The sequence below is a fragment of the Tympanuchus pallidicinctus genome, unplaced genomic scaffold (genome assembly GCF_026119805.1).
Source record: "Tympanuchus pallidicinctus isolate F22 unplaced genomic scaffold, pur_lepc_1.0 scaffold2, whole genome shotgun sequence".
NCBI classification, from domain to species: Eukaryota; Metazoa; Chordata; class Aves; order Galliformes; family Phasianidae; genus Tympanuchus; species Tympanuchus pallidicinctus.
The window spans coordinates 54,631,151-54,651,739 of record NW_026294721.1 but is presented as its reverse complement, the minus strand read 5'-3'; the positions used below and the strand labels follow the sequence as shown (position 1 = coordinate 54,651,739).

General features: G+C 38.9%; 1 protein-coding gene across 14 annotated transcripts in view; it reads right to left on the bottom strand.

Annotated features, from left to right (window-relative positions):
- Positions 1–20,589, bottom strand: part of FAM13A (family with sequence similarity 13 member A) — a 115,281-nt gene that overhangs the window by 74,330 nt on the left and 20,362 nt on the right. The window contains exon 1 of one of the 14 annotated variants that reach the window (XM_052682710.1): positions 11,648–11,662. The exons of the other annotated variants lie outside the window; for them this stretch is intronic. The gene's annotated coding sequence lies outside the window, so the exon portion shown is untranslated. Of the gene's footprint in view, positions 1–11,647; positions 11,663–20,589 lie in introns of those variants that run through there. 14 annotated transcript variants of the gene reach the window in all.

Genomic DNA, 20,589 nt, shown 5'->3' with positions numbered 1-20,589 from the left:
AAAGCCAGCTACTCCCCCATGAGCATACCATATATGCATACTGATTTCAGCAACACAGTTAAGAATGCTAAATGATTTTGCTACCAGGTATTGTATTTATACCCAGCAACAAGTGCTAGGAAACTGGTAACATCTACCAAACAGCATGAATCAATTTCCCTCCCTGCAAACTCTTCATTTCTTTTGAACTATGCACTGATTTACTCACACTGGGGAATTCCACAAACACACAAAACTACTTACTACTCCAGTGCTCTGAAAAAAAAAGTTTTGGTAGAGTCTTCAATTCTGCTCACCTTCCAGCAGAAAAGACAATTTGGATACAAGCACTTCCTCAAGAAGACACATCAATCACATACAAGATCTGCAGGAAAATTCTGCTTGAAAGATTAGATTCAAATTTAAGACCAGCACTGTGTTTCTAGGGCACACCAAAATTAATAAGAAGTGGAAGGAAACACTATTTCTGTTCTCCATTCCAGATGACCTATAAGCTAGTATTTTGCAAGTCTTGGCTTACAAAATTATAGCACTGTAGTTACGTGCCTAGCAATAAATCCTACAGGTAATCATAGAATCACAGAATGGCCTGTGTTGATAAGGACCTCAAAGATCATCTAGTTTCAATCCCCCTGCTATGTGCAGTCTTGCTAATCACTAGACCAGGCTGCCCAGAGCCACATCCTGCCAGTCCTTGAATGCCTCAAGGGATGGGGCTTCCACAACGTCTCTGAGCAGCCTGTTCCAGTGCATCACCACCCTCTGAGTGAAAGTGATACTTTACATCTGAACTACAGTTACATATGCTTCCTTTCTGTGCAAAATTGTTTTCAGTTGCATCAATATAAAAATTCATGCAGAAGAAATAATTGAACAGAGTTATTCAGCCTATGTATTAAAAGTTAAATAAATAAAATAAATAAAATTAAATAATATCTGTAAGTTGAATGCTTATTAACAACAAGAAATAAGAATGTTCACTACCTCATGCTTATTTTTGGTGAGACTGTGAAAAAGCTGTCTACATAGTTACAGTGATGATGGAGCTTCATCATCACTGTGTGTGCCATGAAGATGAAGACTTGTTCATTGCCAAAGACTTCTGTAGTCTGAGTTCCTAACAAAACAGATTAAAGAACTACACACAGAAGTAACCTAAATTGGCTTTCTGGATGCCAGAGCTCTCGAGAAAATATTTTGTTAGATGTGTGTGCATGCACGCTGTGGCATAAGCAGATGCTTCATGCACTGAAGTTTCAGAAGATAATACCTTACAAACTGAGAACAGTATCATGCAGAACAACACTCTAAACTATTAATGATAAAAATAATACTGGATTGTAGTTGTAATATTGGTTGTTAGACACCAGAAAGAAAGATCAGTACTGCATAAAGGATCTTGTACTTTTCTGCAACACACTCTTTTCATGATCAGCCTGAGGTGCAACATCACGGGCTGAGTGATGCTGAAGATAACCAAGGAAAACCTCCTCCCAACAACTACTACAAAACACTTATAAGTATGTAACAAGTTCAAGAACTAGGGTTTTTTTCCTGTTTGTTCTAAATACTATGTAAATACTTGAAATACTATGTAAAAATCTGTTAGATTTTGAAACAGAATATTACAAAATGTACAAGCCTCTGTAGGAGATTCATAATTACCTGTGCCCATTCAGTGATCAAGAAAATTCAGAAGAATTTAATAAAGGTTGTGTGTGGAAGGACCCCATGGCTGCCCAGGTACGGGCTATCCTTAACTACAAGGCAGTTGTTTTCATGTTTTCAGCTTCTGTTCTTAAAATATAAACCAAAAAGAAAAAAAAGAAGAAAAAAAAAAAAAAAAAAAAAAAGCCACTGCTTATTCTTTCAGATATCAGCTTCTGCAGCAGTTGTTTTGCCTCCCTCAGGATGACTTCTGGAAAATGTCATGCTTCTACTTATAGCTCACAGCCCTTCACTTTCGATTTATGATGCTTTTAGTTGTTCGGATTTTTTTTCCTTCTTCAGATTTAATACCATATAATCAAGCAAATATTAATCTGACTGCATTGTTTATCTGCCTGATCATGAGTACGAAGTCTCATCAGCCTTAATGAACTGGTCAGTGGGGCAGAGTGCACCCTCAGCAAGCTTGCAGGTGACACAAATCTGGAAGGAGTGGGTGGTAAGCCAAGGGGTGATGCTACCACCCAGAGGGACCTGTCAAGCTGGAGAGGTGCATTGATAGGAATCCAATGGAGTTCAACTCAGAAAAGTACCAAGCCCTACTCTGGGTGCCTCTGCTTCACTAGGGACTGGACAAGATGAACCCCCAGGGTCCCTTCCTACCTCAGTCTGTGATTTTGTAACCTCACCTATGACATTTGCATCTATCCAGCAAATCAACAGATCATATGAATTACTGCATAACGTGCTGTGGCATGCTTCAAAGGAGCATTCTGTTCCAGACAAAATATAACTGGGCTAGTTTGTGAAGGAGAAACCAGTAAATCTTTGAAAATACATAACAAGCTTCACCTCCTAATTCATAGTCTTAGACTTGGGAGCAAAAAGCAAATCATCTGATACTTGTCTCCTGAAATCTTTTAAACTGGGGAAGTTCAGCCTCACACTCAATATGGCAGAGATGAGATTCAGCCTGAGCCTCAACCAGGTTGGTTGAGCCAACAGCCCTGGACATATGCTGAAGTCTGCTACTTTGTCATTTAAAATATGCCTTCGTTCTCAGCTAAATGTAAGTAAACATGAGGCGCTACTCGTGATCAAAGGGATCATCTAAATAAAGGGCAATCAAAATACCAGAGAGCAGATAACTACATGGAGCTGTGTTACACCACACACCCCGCAGTGGCTTTTAACATTTGCTATCTCAGACAGTTCAGATGCAAGGAGCTGCACTTGTAGTTCTAATGGAGACCAATCAGTTTCATGACCAGTACAAACATTCGTCACGGTGGATATTAAAGAAAAGGCAATAAAATCTCTCCCCTACAGGCTTAAACTGACCAGTCCAGGTGGCATCATCTCACATACACCACTAAGTTTTTCCTTGACTTATGGATGCATCATCAAGCTTTGAGGTGTCAGAAATTACTGGGTTCAAAGATAAGTGTACCACATATTCTAGAGCTCCGATGTGGCACGATGACTCTACTATTCACCAGTTCCTGAAGGACAGGGATTGCTCCACAATCTCCACACTGGAGAGTTCTAAGCACTTGCACCGAAGATGGAGTGAAGATACACCTTCTTAGCACAGGTGGTCCTGCTCTGAGTACTTCACTCACCTTTTCAAGGAGGAAAAAGAAAAGCTTCAACTCTTCCAATTCATACCTACTTAGATAAATACTTAGGAAGTGTATACATAGAACCTTTGGAAGAAGCTAGTTGTGAGTTTGTATTTAAAATTCAGAATTTAAAGGATGATGAAGATACTCCCATAAGGTTATCATAAAAACAGCCACCACCAAAATGAAAAACCAGGAGGTATTTAAAATATATACACCACATTCCTTTATTAACTCTGCAGGGTTTTTCCTTTTTTTTGTTTTTCTGGTCAAAACAAAAAATATCAGTCAAAAAGCTCACTTAACGAACAACTGGCACTCTTAAAATCAGAGAGTTTTCCATCAAAGCACGCTAGTCCCTTTCATGCTATGAAGGGCCCTATCAGTCTAGAGCCCTTTCAGCTTACACAATGTGTTTATCAATCAACACAACTGTTCTGCTGAATAGAAAAAGGCACATTACTTTGCAAAAAGCCAGGCATGGCTAAGTGATACAGAGACATTTAGAGTGTTGTTTTCTTTTTCACTCTAGTGTAAACCTGGTTGCTTTTCCACAGCTAGCTATCAGCACATACCTTACATTTTTATCTTTTGTCACTAACTGCTTCGTGAGCAAATGAGAAGGGGAGACCGTTATCCAGATCTAAGTCTCGTTTGACAACTAACTCCTACGGAACCTGATTTAGCCAATTCTGTCAAGTCAAATAATCAGGGAATGAGTCACCCGCTGAAGTTACCCAGGCATCATATTTGGCCACTGATAGCTCTTGAAACAAATTTATCCTATTTAAAACATCAACCATTTCAATGGGACTTCTCATCACGCACACACAGCTGTAAGCTCTCTGCCAGGGTTACATAACTGTATCTACAGAGACAATGAATTATATCAGGCCTTGCCCAGAGATAAACAATATTGCTGAAGGCTTTTGTCAGCCTAAATTGTCCCAAACAACAAGGTGCTGTCTCTTCTGAGACAGCAAAGCTCTTCAAGTCATTAAGCAAAGATTCAAGTAATCTGCCCTTTTGTGGTTCTCCAAAGCTTCACAGCCTATGAGCTCTGGCATGACAGCTTCATTAAACACTATTTCTGGAGATAAGCAAAACCCACCTAGACACTTTCCTGTGTAACCTACTCTAGGGAAATTGCTTTAGAAGAGGTATGGAACTGGATGATCTCCAGAGGTCCCCTTCAATGCATATGATTTCATAATCGTGTGTGTGATTGTAATAAGAGACAGCTGAGATGAATTTGCACGAATGAATCTCTTGCAGCTCAGAGGACCGTACATCTGCCAGGTGCACAGGGCTTCCAGAGGCAGGGATAATTCTGCAGTGACATTTTCCAGTTACACTCCCCTTACGCTTTCTATAATATACTCTCGCTTTCTATTCCTATCCACTAAATGAGGGCCTGATTCATCATGCCACTGATGATGGCACAGAATTTCTGTGTATGAGTGCCCCTTGCTGTCTGACTAATGTGTGCTACACTAGCAGGGACTAAGATGTCAGAGAGGCTGCAAAACATCATAATCTAAACATACCTGAACCACAGTGACATTCTTTTCCGTAATGGTCGAACTCAAGTCCTTAAGCCTGGAAGGAACTTAAAGCAAGCAAACTGTCATCTTTAGTAAGACTGCTGTATATGTTAAAAATTGGCTTGCGCTCAAACACTTGCTGAACCATGAATTCAATTCAGAATGCAATAACTTGTTAAAAAGTAATAAAAACTGTTGATTGGTCACTTCACCTGACATCTATGATATTGAATTTAAAACTATGTATTCATAATACAGTTGACGAGTTCCTCTGAAAGATAACATGCTTTATCATCCTGAATTACTGACTTTGGGAGACAAAGACAATAGCTCTGTAGTTCTTGCCAGCTTTAGCACAGATAGCAGAAGCAGAAACACACACATGCAAAATCTAGTCACCAATTCTCTGCCATACCCAGATTCAAGTCTTGAATTCTTGACTAACTGCCACACTGAAATCATAAAGTCACAATCAATGCAGTCATCCTTACAATCTGTGCAGCTGCCACTGCCAAATTTGGATTTCTCTTAATCTACTTGTATTTTTAGGTATTAGATCACTAAAACACCTCCTCTGTACTCCGCCCCACTCGGATAACAAAGTTTTAAATTTGATGTGATGTGTGAAGCTTTAAAGTTCAACCAAATTTTGATGATTTATTTGAATTCCTCCATCTTACTCTTAATAATGATAAGACCTTTTGTAATCCAAGAGCTAAGCATAATTTTCCTTTACACCATAATGCCACAGCTTCCATATCTGAAAAGAGCTTCTGCACACAGTAGAACTGCTTAAATACTTAAAAGCCAACACACATAAATTGCACAATTCTCAGAAAGCCTATGAAATTCAGGCACAATTATGTTGATTTCTGGCTCCAGAATTAATGAACACGTGAATCCCCAAAATTTTGTCTCAGTAAACTTTCTCAAAGTTTAAGTCTTGTCTCTTTTATAGACCCATTAAAGCAAGGGAAAATCAGATTGAATGTGAATAACTTCTGTCAAAACAATTTTATTATTTGTAACTGCCGTACAGAATTTTGTCTGTCTTCAATGAAGTATTAAATTATAGCAGCAAATTAATTACCAACAGTATTGCAAATAAGCAATTCATAATAAATTTACTATCTCTAACTGAACCTGATCCATAGAGCAGCAGGTACTTCCTTTATTTAATAGGATATGGGATTTTATTTAATATTTATTTATTATTTAATTTATTTAATAGGATAATGGGGAGATTTTTCATAGAGATGGTAGTGGTTTTCCTCAATTACTTCTCTACCAAAACAATTTCCTCAAAGCCTAAGAAACTTTATCAGTATAAAAGTCTGAAGAAAAAGAAATCTGCACAATATGGTTGATTCTGGTCAAAAGCCACATAAAAGCACTTCAAAAGATTGGTCCTGTGGTTTAACAGACCTGTTTAAACCATGACATCTCAGTGAATGTACTTGAGCTTGCTACTCACTTTGTAACAGTAGGTGAGAAAGGATCCACATAATGGAATCAGTTGCAGCTTTGCTCATCTCCACACTTGTCTGGGGGTAATGAGGCATCCCAGATTCGGCAAATTTTGGATACATTACTGAAATTCCTGTATTAAATTTAAGGCAACACCAAGCAAGACTGCTGCAGTGCCTGTCCCATGGTCTGCATATTCTTACCCTGGCCTCCTGCTGCGTTCACTGGAAAAATCTTTCATCAAATTTATCTTTTCAGACTCACTTCTCAAACAGAATCAAACTATCCTACTTAATGAATCCCCTAAAATCGTAAAGCAAAGAAAGGGAGAACTCCTATCCATATGTTCTCTATATCTTAATTTCCCAAGATTTATTCTGGTTACCTGTGTTTCCATACTTACTTATTTAGGCAGTTACCATCCCAGTTTGAACAGCATATGACTAACAAGACCAGATTATTGACAAGTGTACACTCTCTATCAGAGTTCAGTACCAAGCCTATTTTTTTTTCCTCTTTAGCTCTATTCTGTAAATGATATCACCAAATTTACCAAATCATTTCACTATCAGTGCAATAGGCCTTTTATTCTAACTACAGTGCTGTATGATTTGGAGAAAAAAAAAAATCCTACAGAAAATGCTTTGATAGCAAATTGACCACTGATTACAAACTGGGACAACACCCACAATACTGATATTTTCGTCTGCACAGCTGACAGTTCCAAATACCAGTCCTCTCGACTAAGTGCTCTGTGAAAAATAACTGACGCTGGTGCTCAAGTCTAGATGAACAGTAGAAACATATAATGTATAATGCTAACAAATGTATAAGTCTGGCTTTACATACTCTTGAAAGGCACTGACAAACTCATTTTTTAATTCCAGGAATGTCAGACTCCCTTATCCCAACTGCTGTATCTACACTTTCGGACAATGCATCAAGATGGTTATGCTTCTATGCTTGGGATCCCATATGTGCACACATGAACAACATCCAGTACAAAGCAGAGACAAATCAGCATCACAAGTATAAACAGTGAATGGACTATAAGCACTATTTACCTTTTTTTCCTTTGCATTTCTGTTTCATATACTGAGACTGAAAAGGTGGATTTACCATTGCTCGGCCACAGAAGTAAATGAACATTTCTTAGAGTCTTTGCTCCACACTGGTGGTTACTCTTCAACCTCAGTATTTTCAAGCAGCATCAAGCACAATAGAGACTGCGGCTGATGAAAGACCACACACTCTGTCACTGCAAATTACCAAGTGAAACTTTACTGATGAGCCCCTGTGTTGCCTTCATACAGCAGATATCTCATACCGATAACAAATTCTGTCACAGGCTTGGTCAAATTCAACTGGACTCTATGAGAGCCAAGAATTGGCTTAATTCTCTTCTAGGTGTGCTTACATGGGGACAACAGGACAGGCTAGCCATTACCACTGAACTGTTAGTCTGCATCATTTCTACCTACCCATACCTCTTAGCCGTAGTCGAGCGTACCTCTACAGCAGCACTGAGTACGACCACCTGAGAAACTAAGCCTCAGTTGCTACACTGAATGTAGAATCAAGGCCTCTCAACAGAGAGCAAGCATTCTCTAAGAATTCATTACCAAATCAGGTGTTCTCACCTGACCACAGAGACAATGGTTCCTATGGTGGGTACCTTCTACCTTCCATTCATTTGGTTTCTGTGGAGTGTATTTGCATGAACAGAAACAGACTAAGAAGCATAAATATGGTCAGGTGATGACAGCCAGAGGAGAGATGCAGGAACAAACTTAAAAGGCTATGGATAATGATTTCTGTTTTCAGCTTCTCACGGAGCAGACTATCTGCTGATGTCTGTATCCAGTTGTCCATTCAGAACAATAGTGATAGCAACAAAAATTATGGTAAATTATTGTAGTTTCAGAAGACATAATTTGATATTTCAATATACTCTGCCTCCAGCAAAGAATTTTTTTAAAGAAATCTGCAAATATCAGCTGTGATGTTAAAAAGTAAATGTTAATACGAATCATCAAAAGCCAGGGAACCGAAGTAAGTCAGCACAGAGACCATCACATTCCTCCATCCTTCCTAACTGTTTAAGATGTAAACACATATGTGTTTGCCAAAGGATTTCTACATTAGAAAAGTGTGAAGCTGTGCCAAAATTCAAAGCTGTTCTATTGAAGTCCATGTAAGTAGGTTGGAAAGACTCAAACAGTCGAGAAACCTGTCTTTCTCCATGTATGGTACTCCTCCTGTTCACAGTTTGACAATGAATTACACAGTAGTGAAAGAATTTCCTGCCTAAAAGACAGTGTTGGCACCATCCTGGACTGCACTATATCCCCTGGAGTGCAGATAGATCCTTCAAGGAAATCAAGTTGGTTTTATACCCGTATTTCTCCTGGCTCACAATATCATATGGCCAACTCTTCAGCAAAAGAACCTGAAGAAATTAAAAGAAAAAAAACAAAACCAAGAAAACAACCTTCAAAGGTTTAAGTCAGCTACTCAGCCTTCAGGCACTTCTGCTTCCCAGTAACAAAGAACATTGTTTACAAACTCTGGATAAAAAAAGCAGGTTCAGGCCTTAGGGATTTTGAAGAGTGGGAGAGTAGCACTTCCAAGCACATCTACCACTACAGGTGCCTGAGGTCAGCTAGCGCATTTTTTATGTCCTACTGCACCAACACTGGAAAATACAGTTAAGCTGAGACTCTACTACAACTTCCACTAGAACACGTAACAATCCACACAAAAAGGGATACCCAACTTCCAGTTCTTGGAGCATTCACCTCTAAACTAAAAAAAATAATTGGAAAACACATTCTATACTTTAACAAGACCTTCAAGGTGATCTCATAGGCCTTTGCCATCAGCCATTTTCACTGCATTCTATCTTTATTATAAGCATATATTAATTTTAAGTACCAGTCATTGCAGACAAATGACTCAAATAAGTGAGTCATGCAGGTGTGTTAGATCAGATTTTGCTGCCACTGTTGTTAGTAAGAGTTAGAAATCAACATTCCAGCAGACACTGTAGGATCAGGCTTGCCACCAATTGAATTCTGTTAAGATGAGCATGCAGTACTCACTGATTGCCGGAATCGGGCAATACAATAATTGTCTCCATTACGTTGAATGGAGATGAAAAATGATAACAAGCATGTGTGAGGTAGAAGCAGAAAATCTTTTGAAAGCCCACTATTAATTGATTCATCATGGAACAGCACATGTAGAGAGATGCACTTCAGTATAAAAATGTGTTTTGTTTACACAAAATAATGCTTCCAAGGGAACAAGAGAGTTACGTGCTAAAAACACAACATGCAGCACTAGCCAGGAACCTGTTAAATATTAACCTCTGCAAGTCTGCTTGCTATTGGCAAGAGATCACAGTTTTACTGTGGAGGGTGCACACAAGTATAATTTTGAAATTCTCCAGAAAAGACAGTAGCTACAATTTGCTCAAATACTTGCAATCTCCTCATCCCCTCCCTGTCGTCCTCCAATCCATGCTAGCTTTCACAAGGCAGTAATTTGCACAGGATTATACAATGATTCCTATGAACTGGTTACTTCCTCTGGTTTTGATTTTGCAGCATATATTTACATTAAATAAGGAAAAAAAACACTCTGCCTTTAAATCGAAAATTAAATCAAAAAATGTAACCAAAAGACAAAAGCTACCAGGAGGCAGCATGTCTAACTCCTGTTCTCAAGCTGCATAGATTCTTAGGCTATTTCAAAAACTCAAAACAACCAAAGCAAAACCAGAGCCTCAAACATGAGCCAAGATGAGAATCTACTGTTTTCAATACTGGCAGTCTGTTTGATGTTACCCTTCAAAATCCAGAAAGCAGAAAGAACATGAGTCCGTTTCTAGTATTATGACACACTCCAGAAACTAAATATATTTTGGAATATATTTCACTTTTTAAGCATCCTGTGAACTAACAGATCAACAGACATAAAATAATTTCAGATATCTTTGAATGTAGTGACTCCTAAAACCCTAGTAGCAGAGATCAAATAGTTGTACGTCTTCAGAAATCTGACCCTGGCTCTCCAAGAACTCTCTCTGGTATTGGGATTCAAATAATAAACATAAGGCATAATTTTCAAATGTGAATGTTTAGTAAGACAGCTGCATTCCATCCACATGAAGAACTATAAGTATCAAATTTTAGTCTAAGTCACATTTCCAAAACTTAAACAGCAGATGCCTGTCTGTTTTCTGATGAAAAAAAAATTATGCAATTACACCAACTTCTGCACTTGCATGAAAAACCACTTGTCTTATGTATATATACACATTTCTGTGTAACTGAATTTCTGAAGCTTTAGAATTCTCTGAGATTTCTATTCATTCAGTTTTGGTGTCGCCTGAGAAATTTTGGGAAACTATGGAATGAAATCTGTTGTGCTTTAAAGCCTGATTTCATTTAAAGGCAGTGATACACCTACTATCCAGCTGAGATAAATCAACAGGAAGCAATAAAACAACTAGTGAGCATCCCACATATAAGAACTACTTGAGCAACACTCTTGTGAACCATTACAGACCTCCACAGAATGCCAAAAGGAGTAATGATTGTTGGTAACTGCATCCTTTCCATTCCTATAAGACAAGGGGGAACGGTTTTAAACTGAGACAGGGTAGGTTTAGGTTAGATATTAGAAGGAAGTTTTTCCACTCAGAGAGTGGTGATGCACTGGAACAGGTTGCCCAAAGAGGTTGTGGATGCCCCATCCCCAGAGGCTTTCAGGGACAGGTAGAACATGGCACTGGGCAGCCTGGTCTGGTAGTTGGTGACTCTGCACATAGCAGGAGGGTTGAATCTTTTCAACCCAGGCCATTCTAGGGTTCTATGATTACAAATGATTCTATATTAAAAAATAATAATAATAATTTCTGCTACAGCATGCTGGATACAAGACAGGTTAAAGTCTCTGTTGTTTTGCTCAACTGTGTGTGCTCAACAATTAGTGTAACCCAACTGTTCACATCTGAAAAATAACCCAAGTCCTACTCACTGTCAATAGCTGTCAGTAACCATCTCTCCATCCACTGTAGTGTAAAAGACAATAATACCAAAGGAAATGAAATAACAGAGTCTCTCCACAATTCATTCAAACTACAGCAGCTGCTCATCACGGCATCAAGTCCCACCACTACCACCAAGGGAAAACTTCTACAATCAAGAATACTTGTGTCAAATGAAATAGTCAACATCTGTACAGGACACCATCACAACTAAGTTTTGAGCTAAACTCTTCTGTTGATTTCTCAGTAAGAACAAAGAAGGTCATGAAGAAAGCTAGAAATTATTCACTTACCTTCCTAATTTTGAAATGCACTATTTACCAGCAAATGGTTCTGTTGTCAACACAAAGCAAAGATTCTAGCCAGCTTCTTCAACTGCTAGTAAATCTAGAGACTTTCAGATGTCCCCAAACTTAGACCGCAATAATAGATTCCACTGGTCCATTCTAGACCATCAGTTGTTATTTCCCAAGAGACACATTACTGTCACACCAAGACTCCTAAATACTTCATATTGCTCATACAGCTCAACAAACCTATGAACTCTCTTGGGCGTGTCTGAGATTGTCTTTCAGCTCTGGGTTAATACAACAGTGGATCCTGACCCACGAATATGATTCTTAGGTAATATTGCTACAAATGCTAATAATTGTCACAAAACACTGTAGAACACAGCTGGCTTGTACATTCCCAAAACCCGAAAAAACTTTCTTTGTTCAAATCCCAGTCCAGCATTTTATACCTAGAGCACTTGCCCAAGGAACACACCCTCTTCTTTAGTAATTCTAACTTGCTAGTGAAGACATTTTTCTTCCTTGGGCATATTCTTAGCAAGTCATACGAACTGTAGGTTTCAGAACGAGAGAATCCACCTCAATAAAAGCTTTAAGCCAATTAACTACAGAGACCTCAATGATTAGAAAAGATTAGAAGATCCCCAGAATAATCCTTTAATGTCAAGAAGCGCTGACACTAATAAAGACAGGTGGTTAAATACTCCAGCTCCTAGCTTCCTCCCACATGGATGACAAAACACAGTAGGTCAAGGGTATTCGTAAAGGAGAGACTGAATCATGGACAGGGCATCAGATACTTGACAATGTCTCTTACTCAGCCACTGCTGCTGCACTTACTGCTCTTTATGTTTATTTCTTTGACAGGTAGACAGTTGGAATCAAGTATCAGTTACATATTTATTTTCAATTTCAGAGTTAAATTAATTCTAGGTAGACTACTAACATCAGTAGAAAGGACTGAAAGATCCAGGCACAAAAAACTTCAATATCTGCGTAATGAGTAGACTGATCTAGTAAAAACCTTTGACAAAATGATGCCACTTAAATGAAACAAACAAAAAAATACTTGCATCGATAGTTCAGCTTTATTTATACATTATAACTTTTCTTAAGCAGACTAAGCTGTACTATTTACTCCCTTTCATCCACTTCTGTTAGTAAGTTTTCAGCCTCAGTCAAGTCTCAAGGAAATCAAACTGTTCAGTGAAAGGTATTCACAATCAGTTGTAAACTACACTGTACAACAAGAGCATAAATGCTTCTCATTACAACTAGCTCAGGAAAACAAAAAGAGTAAGAACAACGATCATACAGTGTGCTCTGTTTTAATGATATAGATGAATTGATGGAATCTCTTGTACATTATAGTATCACTTATTGATCACCTGATATTTCAAGATATTTTTGTCACACTATCATCATTACTGCTGTTTTTTCACCCTTTCCCCCCTCCTCTTTTTTGGCCTCGTAAACCGCATATTCAGAAAGGGCTGTTGGACTTACAGTTCAAGCTTCAAAGGCTGCTAGAAAGTATTTGTTAAAACTAGCTGTTAAAACCTAAGAGAAGACCTTAAAACAAACTCCATACTTCATTAATGTATAGCATTTTGTTAAGCAAGGTATAAACTACTAGGTTTGTTTGTTTTTTTGTTGTTGTTGTTTTTCATTTTTAACAGAAGCAAGGAGTCAGGTTCTTTTCTGGTATTAAGAATACATGCAGCTTCCTGAGCTTTGCTAAAATGTTATCCAATTTACTGCATAAGAGTATTTGGCCCTGTGCCCCAAAATAGAAAAGCTATTACATGATTGTTTGCTGACTGACTCTATGCAGGGGTTTTGACAGAAAAAAAACATTGCAGTGATTAAGGCTGCGAATGTCAGTACTAATGTTCCATTAAAAAAAGAAAACAGGTCACGGTAGCTTGTAGAGTTTCTGATGCAGTTTTACAAAATTACAGGCAACTGAGAGTAGACAGACTGCTCCTTCAAACAAACAAACCCACCAAGAGGCAGCCTTCAAATGACACTAGCAAAAAACATGTTTATAGCAAACAAAAGAAGTCAGTTCTTCACATGACAGGGAGCAATTTATGGAACTCTTTGCCAGATGACTGTGGAACAGAAGTGTTTGCATATGCATAGAGAGCTACAGGACAACCACTTTGGACATTTCTAAATACACAAATCATGTCAAGACCAGGAAAGCCCCTGAAAATACTAAGGAATTGGTTGGGTAACTGAAGGATACACTAGCTATGCCTTACCCCGTTCTTCCTCCTGTCTGAACATCTGCTTATGGCTGCAGTGGGAGGCAGGAAACTAGGCTAGACAGACCCCATGTCTGTGCCAGTGCAGCCATCCTTACCTAGGATGAGCAACCATTAAGAGGATTACAGAGTGAATTCAATGCTGCAAATGATTGCAGAAATTATGCATTAACTGATTGCACTGAGATAGCCAGCAGCAGCTGATTCTTGGCTGGGTCAGCAGCTAGGCACCACACAAAACAGCAGGAGGGAACATTCAGTTACCCTCAGCAGCGCCCCACAAAACAATGTTACGTGGCTTTTGCTTCAGTAGGTGCTACCAAGGTCTCACCTGTGACTTTTTCCTAGGCTACAACAAAAGTGTGCAACAGTGACAACAAGTAGTTCCGAAAGAATGAATTTCAAAGTTCCTGGTTCTCCTTTCATCTGGCATTGGTGCAAGGAATGTTAGCCAAACCAATACACAAAGCTATTCTGGGGTGTGGCAGCTCGGATGCGACAAGCAGCAGTGCTGCCAGGGGTGTCAACACAAAGGTAAAAGAAATACAGCAACTGTAGAGCTGCTCTTCTCCTAGTCACAAATCAAGAGTACGTGGAATCTCTTTCAACCAAAACAGCTCCTGATTGGTTAAGACTGCATACATATCAGAAAGTACCAAATAATGTGTATTTTCAAAACTAAAATTGTGGTGCCAATGGCATGAGGATCTTCAAAGGAAATCTTCTAATTTATGTGACCAAAGATAGTTTAATGAATGCTAACTGGACGGAATGACTAATTTTTGTTCAACTATCAGTACATAGAGTCATCGTTGAGTAGCACAGATATCTTCAGGAAAAATACAGACAAGAACATAACATGAAACTTATTTAATAATGTATCCTTCTGCTACGCTTTAAGTATCCATTCTACTCTGTAAGCAGAACGTAATGAAAACACCCTTGCTAGAAGGAGAAACAATGTTATCAGTGTTGTTAAACGTTCTTATATCTAAGGATAAAATCACAGAATCACCAAGGTTGGAAAAGACCTAAAAGATCATCCAGTCCAAAAAAAGATGAACATAACAACAGATGATATATCTAGTACTACATACCCAACTTGGTAGCTAATGACATTTAGGAAGAAGAGTACAGCTGATTCATATCTGTTCTTCTGTGCTGCCTTTTACACTATACTTTAATAACCACACTTCAGCAGAGCTGTTTCAGACAGAAGTAATAAAAAGCAAAATCTCACTCTTTGCAAAAAATGCATCACTGCTTCTCAATAGGAAACTAATACCCCATTCAGTTTCCTTTCATTTCCTTTTGTTCTCCCAAGATTATATACATGACCTATTACCTGAGACCCTCTCTCTTAATAAACTGCTAAAGGTTACTCTGATGTGCTTCAGTATAACCTTAACCTACTACGATTATTGCCATGAAACACGTACAAAGGTCTTGGTATGAAAGCAGCAGACACAAAGAGATCCATTATTTCTAGAGCAGATTGCAGTATAAAAAAGGAAATGACAAACATAGCAATAACCCTATGATGTACCTCAATATTGGCAACTGCATCTGTGGAATATCATGCTATTTCCTAGAAGAAAAAGAAAAATGTGTCTCCTGCAGTCCAGGAGGACTGTTTACTAAAGGCTGCGAATAGTTACACTGATAATGGTGAGATCAAATATAATCCCAGAATCTGTAAAAAGGCTACAAAGACTTGAGAGAGCAAAAACATTTATCTTTCACACCAATCTTCACAATTTGCAAGTGCTTGTCATACACTAGCTGCCAGAGTTAAGGGGCCGTGTATCAGATTACTGCCCACAGCTCAGCTCTTTGTGGCTGAAGTATCCATAAGGAACATGCAGAAGAATTTAAGTTTAAAAAGAAAGAAACAAACCAAATATTTACAAAGTGACAGAGCAACACTGCTCTCTGGCTGAATGCACCCAGTGCGTGTTCAGAAACAACAGAGCAAAGATCACTTCCTGGGGAACATTCTGTTCTTCCAAGCAATTTTGAAAGCTGGTGCCTGATTTACCTATTTTGCTATAGTATTATTCATAAACAGAAAGAAGTGTGACCTAAAAGAAAAACATGATTTAGCTAAGGGAGAAAACCAGGCTTTCCGGGTTTGCAACTCGTGTTATACTTCCTTTAACTCGCTGTTAGAAAAGCTAATTTTCTGACCTAAAAATCATAAAGAAAAAAAGCTTTTTCACACACAGAATTCTGTAATGTTATTTTTAAAATGAATATCTGATGTTGCAGTAAATTACAGTGTCCAGTGTGTCACTATATCACTCTACCACTGCAAGATTTCCAATAGTGCAGAAGATAGGCCACTTAATACTTAAATAGCGATATTTATTGTTGGCAATCTGCAACACTGCAATCTGCTGGATGGATCAAATTGTCAAGAGCTTATCTATTCAGACACTTAAAGAGCATCTGTTCCCTTATATCCCTTGCACCACAGTCTCCTATTGCTTTCACACTGCCCTAAGCCCAACTTATAAAACAAAGTTTTGAGGCTCCAAAAACCCTGCAAAGCAATGGACGCTACAGTTGCACCTGGTGTACCAACAAGATTCTCCTGGACAAACTGCATTCTTCCTATGATTCAAAGGAGGACTTGTAAAGAATGTACAAGACTTGCAATGAAGTCAGTGAGCGTTCTGCCACTCTGTTGTAACGGGAAAAATAACTCATTCAGTGCTGAGTCCTTAAATTCCCACCTTGACAGTACTGCAGATTAAAATATTAGCAGATACCAGTATGAATTAAATCCTCGCAGGCTGAAAATATGCTCCATCACTTGGGAACAATTCTGATTGCCTACAATATGTCATCATTACAAAGGCAGCACTGGCACTGCTGATTTGTACAGTGGTGATAATGCTCATTATTTTCTGTAAACTTTTTAACTGAAAAGTTAATTAACGAGAAGCCAAATATTGGGGAATTGGAATGGGAGGAACTGAGAAACTTTTTCTTAGCAGGAAAATACTCATCCTTCCAGCAAACAACTTCTATTTCCTCTTTGGGCACAGCAAGGATGCACAGAAACAGCCAGCTAGAATAGTGGCTTACATGCTTATTTTTACTGTACCACGTTTCTTGGTACTTACTTCAATGCTTCCCCTTCCCCAGGCCTGGGGCCCCCAGCACAAGAAGGTCATGGAGATCATGGAATGGATCCAGAGGAGGGCCACTAAGATGATCAGAGGGCTGGAGCACCTCTTCTATGAAGAAAGGTTGAGAGAACTGGGCTTGTTTAGCTTGGAGAAGAGAAGGCTCTGGGGAGACCTCATTGTGGCCTTCCAGCACTCGAAGGGAGCACATAAACAGGAGGGGGAAAGCCTGTTTACGAGGGTGGATAGTGATAGGACAAGGAGGAATGGTTTTAAACTGAGATAGGGGAGGTTTAGGTTAAATATTAGGAGGTATTTTTTCCACACAGAAAGTGGTGACCCACAGGAACAGGCTGCCCAGTGAAGTTGTGGATGCCCCATCCCTGGAGGCATTCAAAGCCAGGCTGGATGTGGCTCCAGGCTGGTGGTTGGCAACCTTCATAGCATGGGGGTGAAACTAGATGATCATTGCGGTCCTTTTCAACCCAGGCCATTCTATGATTCTATGACGTGGTACTGACTGAGAGGGACTGTTCTCAAATGCTAAACTGTGATGTCATTCCCTGCCTACCCCTAAATAAACACATAATGAATGAAAAACATTTCAAGTAAAATAGAGATGTGAACACACATAAGGATTTCATTTTTTCTACAGTTTGGTTACTTGGCATTGTCAAGGTGCAATGTTATCAGTGCTGAGCATATGTTCAAACAAAAAGTTATCAGAGAGTAAAAGCAAAGTTCCTAAGCACCTTTACTTCAAAGTTCACCATCTGTGTTTGAAGAAGTTCTAGTATACAAGAAATAAGGGCAGCAGGGTAGAAAGAGAAATACATTGTATGCATCTATTCCTTTTAAATATGCAAGAGCTTAGCAACTTCATTAAAAATTAAACAAGGAATTGTTTGATAGTCATCTGATTTTTTCACTTGCTTTCCTGAGCTACAGCCTAAAAATAACAGTTCACTTCACTTGAGATTCCACAATCTGCTACGGGTGAAAGGTTTACAGGCTTATAAACTTTCCCCTACAAATCTCATATAACTCATTTCCTGTCAACTCACATGTTAAAAAGTCATTCAGGCTGAACCACTATATAGCCTTACTATAGGCATGCCCATCTGCTCGCTGGTGGACAACTGTGAAGCAAATAGTAGCTGAAGAAATACTACACAGTAAAGCAATGATGGATTTCCACTGGTGATCTTTATCCCCATATACTTTCCACCCATCTTTCTCCCTGCGTGAACCCACACTGCCACTTGGATGAACTCTGGCCCACGCAAGAGAGAACTGGCACAACTCGCCCTAAAAAGGGAAATACTGAATGAAACACTGATGTGTGCTGAGACCTTCAGGAATGATTTCAAAGGATATCAGTGCTCAGTGTCTTCTGAATGGAAGGAACTAATCCAGTACTGAAAGCAAGCCATTAATGTGAGGCTAAAATGGTCCCAGGCATGAAAGCAGCATAAAGGAAACTATCTAGACCCTGCAGGCTCAGCCAGGGCAGTGTAACACTGATTAGAAACAGGTGCCTTTTTTCATGATGTAAACAAGAGATCACTCAGTCTGCTGCGTGTATAACCATAGCAGCAGAACACTGAGGTGGCAGAAAAGGGAGTCTGCTGTGAGTACAGGGCAGCCCTGGATTTATATGGAATTATAAATTTAATTTCATAAATGGACTTATTTGCATTCCTTTCCCAAATAGGTAATCAAGCCGGGAGCAGCATTACATTCTCATCACATTGGTTTTTGTTTCCCACTGCAAACAATTATGTGCTGTCAGCTGACTGCTTCTTAAAATTACAAGGTATTCTATCAAGAAGGCATTAGAGGGAAAGGTTAAAAAAAAAAAAAAAAGAAGAAGAATGCAACCCCATAACACCGAATGACAATATAAGAGGTTGTGTGTTTTATTCTAAGGCAATTCTGACCCAAACAGTACTACATCGTACTTGGGACCAGTCAAAGTCATAATTCCAGAAATCTCTCAAGAGTTTTTTAATACTCAGCCTGTCCAGAATCCCCTGGGCACTTAATTAAAAATAATCCTTCTCACCACTTATCTTTGATCATTAACAAGTGAAAGTAACAGTGCTACTCTTAAGCCTCATTCCATTGCAGCAGTAACAGTCCAACACTGTCTAGGTACACAATACAGGATTATATTGGTTGCAGTTTGAACAGAACTTAAAATTATTTGGAAATTCAAGGTCATAGTGCAAAATTATTATTTGTATTGTTGCTGTAGGCAGATCAATCAATTTAAGCAATTTTTTTCAAGCAGATGACAAAGTCAGTCATACTGCAACTCAGAACTAATTTTTCATTATTGAAGTTAATGCTCAGATCAGTGCCACAAAAACCAATCAGGACCGTAACTGATCACAGTAGGAATTCTGCTCTGAAGCAAATCATAAATGTTTTATCATGATACACTAAAACTTACAACGTGATAAGTCCACAGCAGTCCAGATATATTAACAAAATAAATAGATCACACCTGGCTCTGCCCAATAAAAAAATATTTATGATCCTTCAAAGTCAGAAAAAACACAACAGTGAGCAGATAAGTAATCAGAACTTTCAACCCACTTCTCCACCTGTTTCTAATTAGTAGATCCTGTCAATCAACAGCCTAAGAATCTTCCAGACCTTCACTGGGTCTCAAAATTAAACTGAAGCTTAGAAGGTACTCTTTAAAGATAGATAGCTACAAATGAAACCTGCTACGTTAAATATATACACACATACACACACACACACACACACCAGGAACCTCATAGTTCAATTTCCCAGGGAAACAGGACCTGTTCCACGATGCACGTCATTTTGTGAAAGTGGTACTTGTTTTGTTTTTAAACACAGCTTTCCAAAGAAAAGCTGCCCAGCATTTCTGACTATAATATTACCATATGCCTGAACAACAAGCAAGAGGAGGTTTTACAGTCCTGAGAACAAAGCAGGGGCTGGAAGGCAACTTGCAGAAATTTCTTGCTCCCTTACGTTTTGAACTATCCAGTGAGAAAGCAAGCAAAGAAATCTCTTTAACTGGCACCATTTGTCTTTCCCAGTGACTGAGCAATCTTTGAAACTGGTGCGATTGTAGCACACTGTGGATTTCCCCTACTGTGCTGCCATGACCAGCACAGTAAACAAGAGGTAACATGCTCCACTTAAGTGCTGCTTCTCCTTCCCAAGACACTCCTCAAAGTATGAGGTTTTTGTGACTTTATCTGCATGATGCACATGTTCTTGGTTACATTTTAGAAGAGATGTACTTCATTGAAAACTCCACTGACTTCATTGCAAAGTGTGGGAAAAACTTACGATACGTAGATCATGAGGTGTCAAGGGACATGCCAGTTCAGGAAGGTGGTAAACACCACTGGGTAAGAGTGGAAATACATACCCACCCTGGGATGGGATGCAATGAGTTTAGGTATTTGTACCATTGTGATTTAAGGCTGATGATAGCTTTAAAAAAGTAAAAAAGTAATAAGGGGATGATATGATGACAACAGAGAATTCAAGG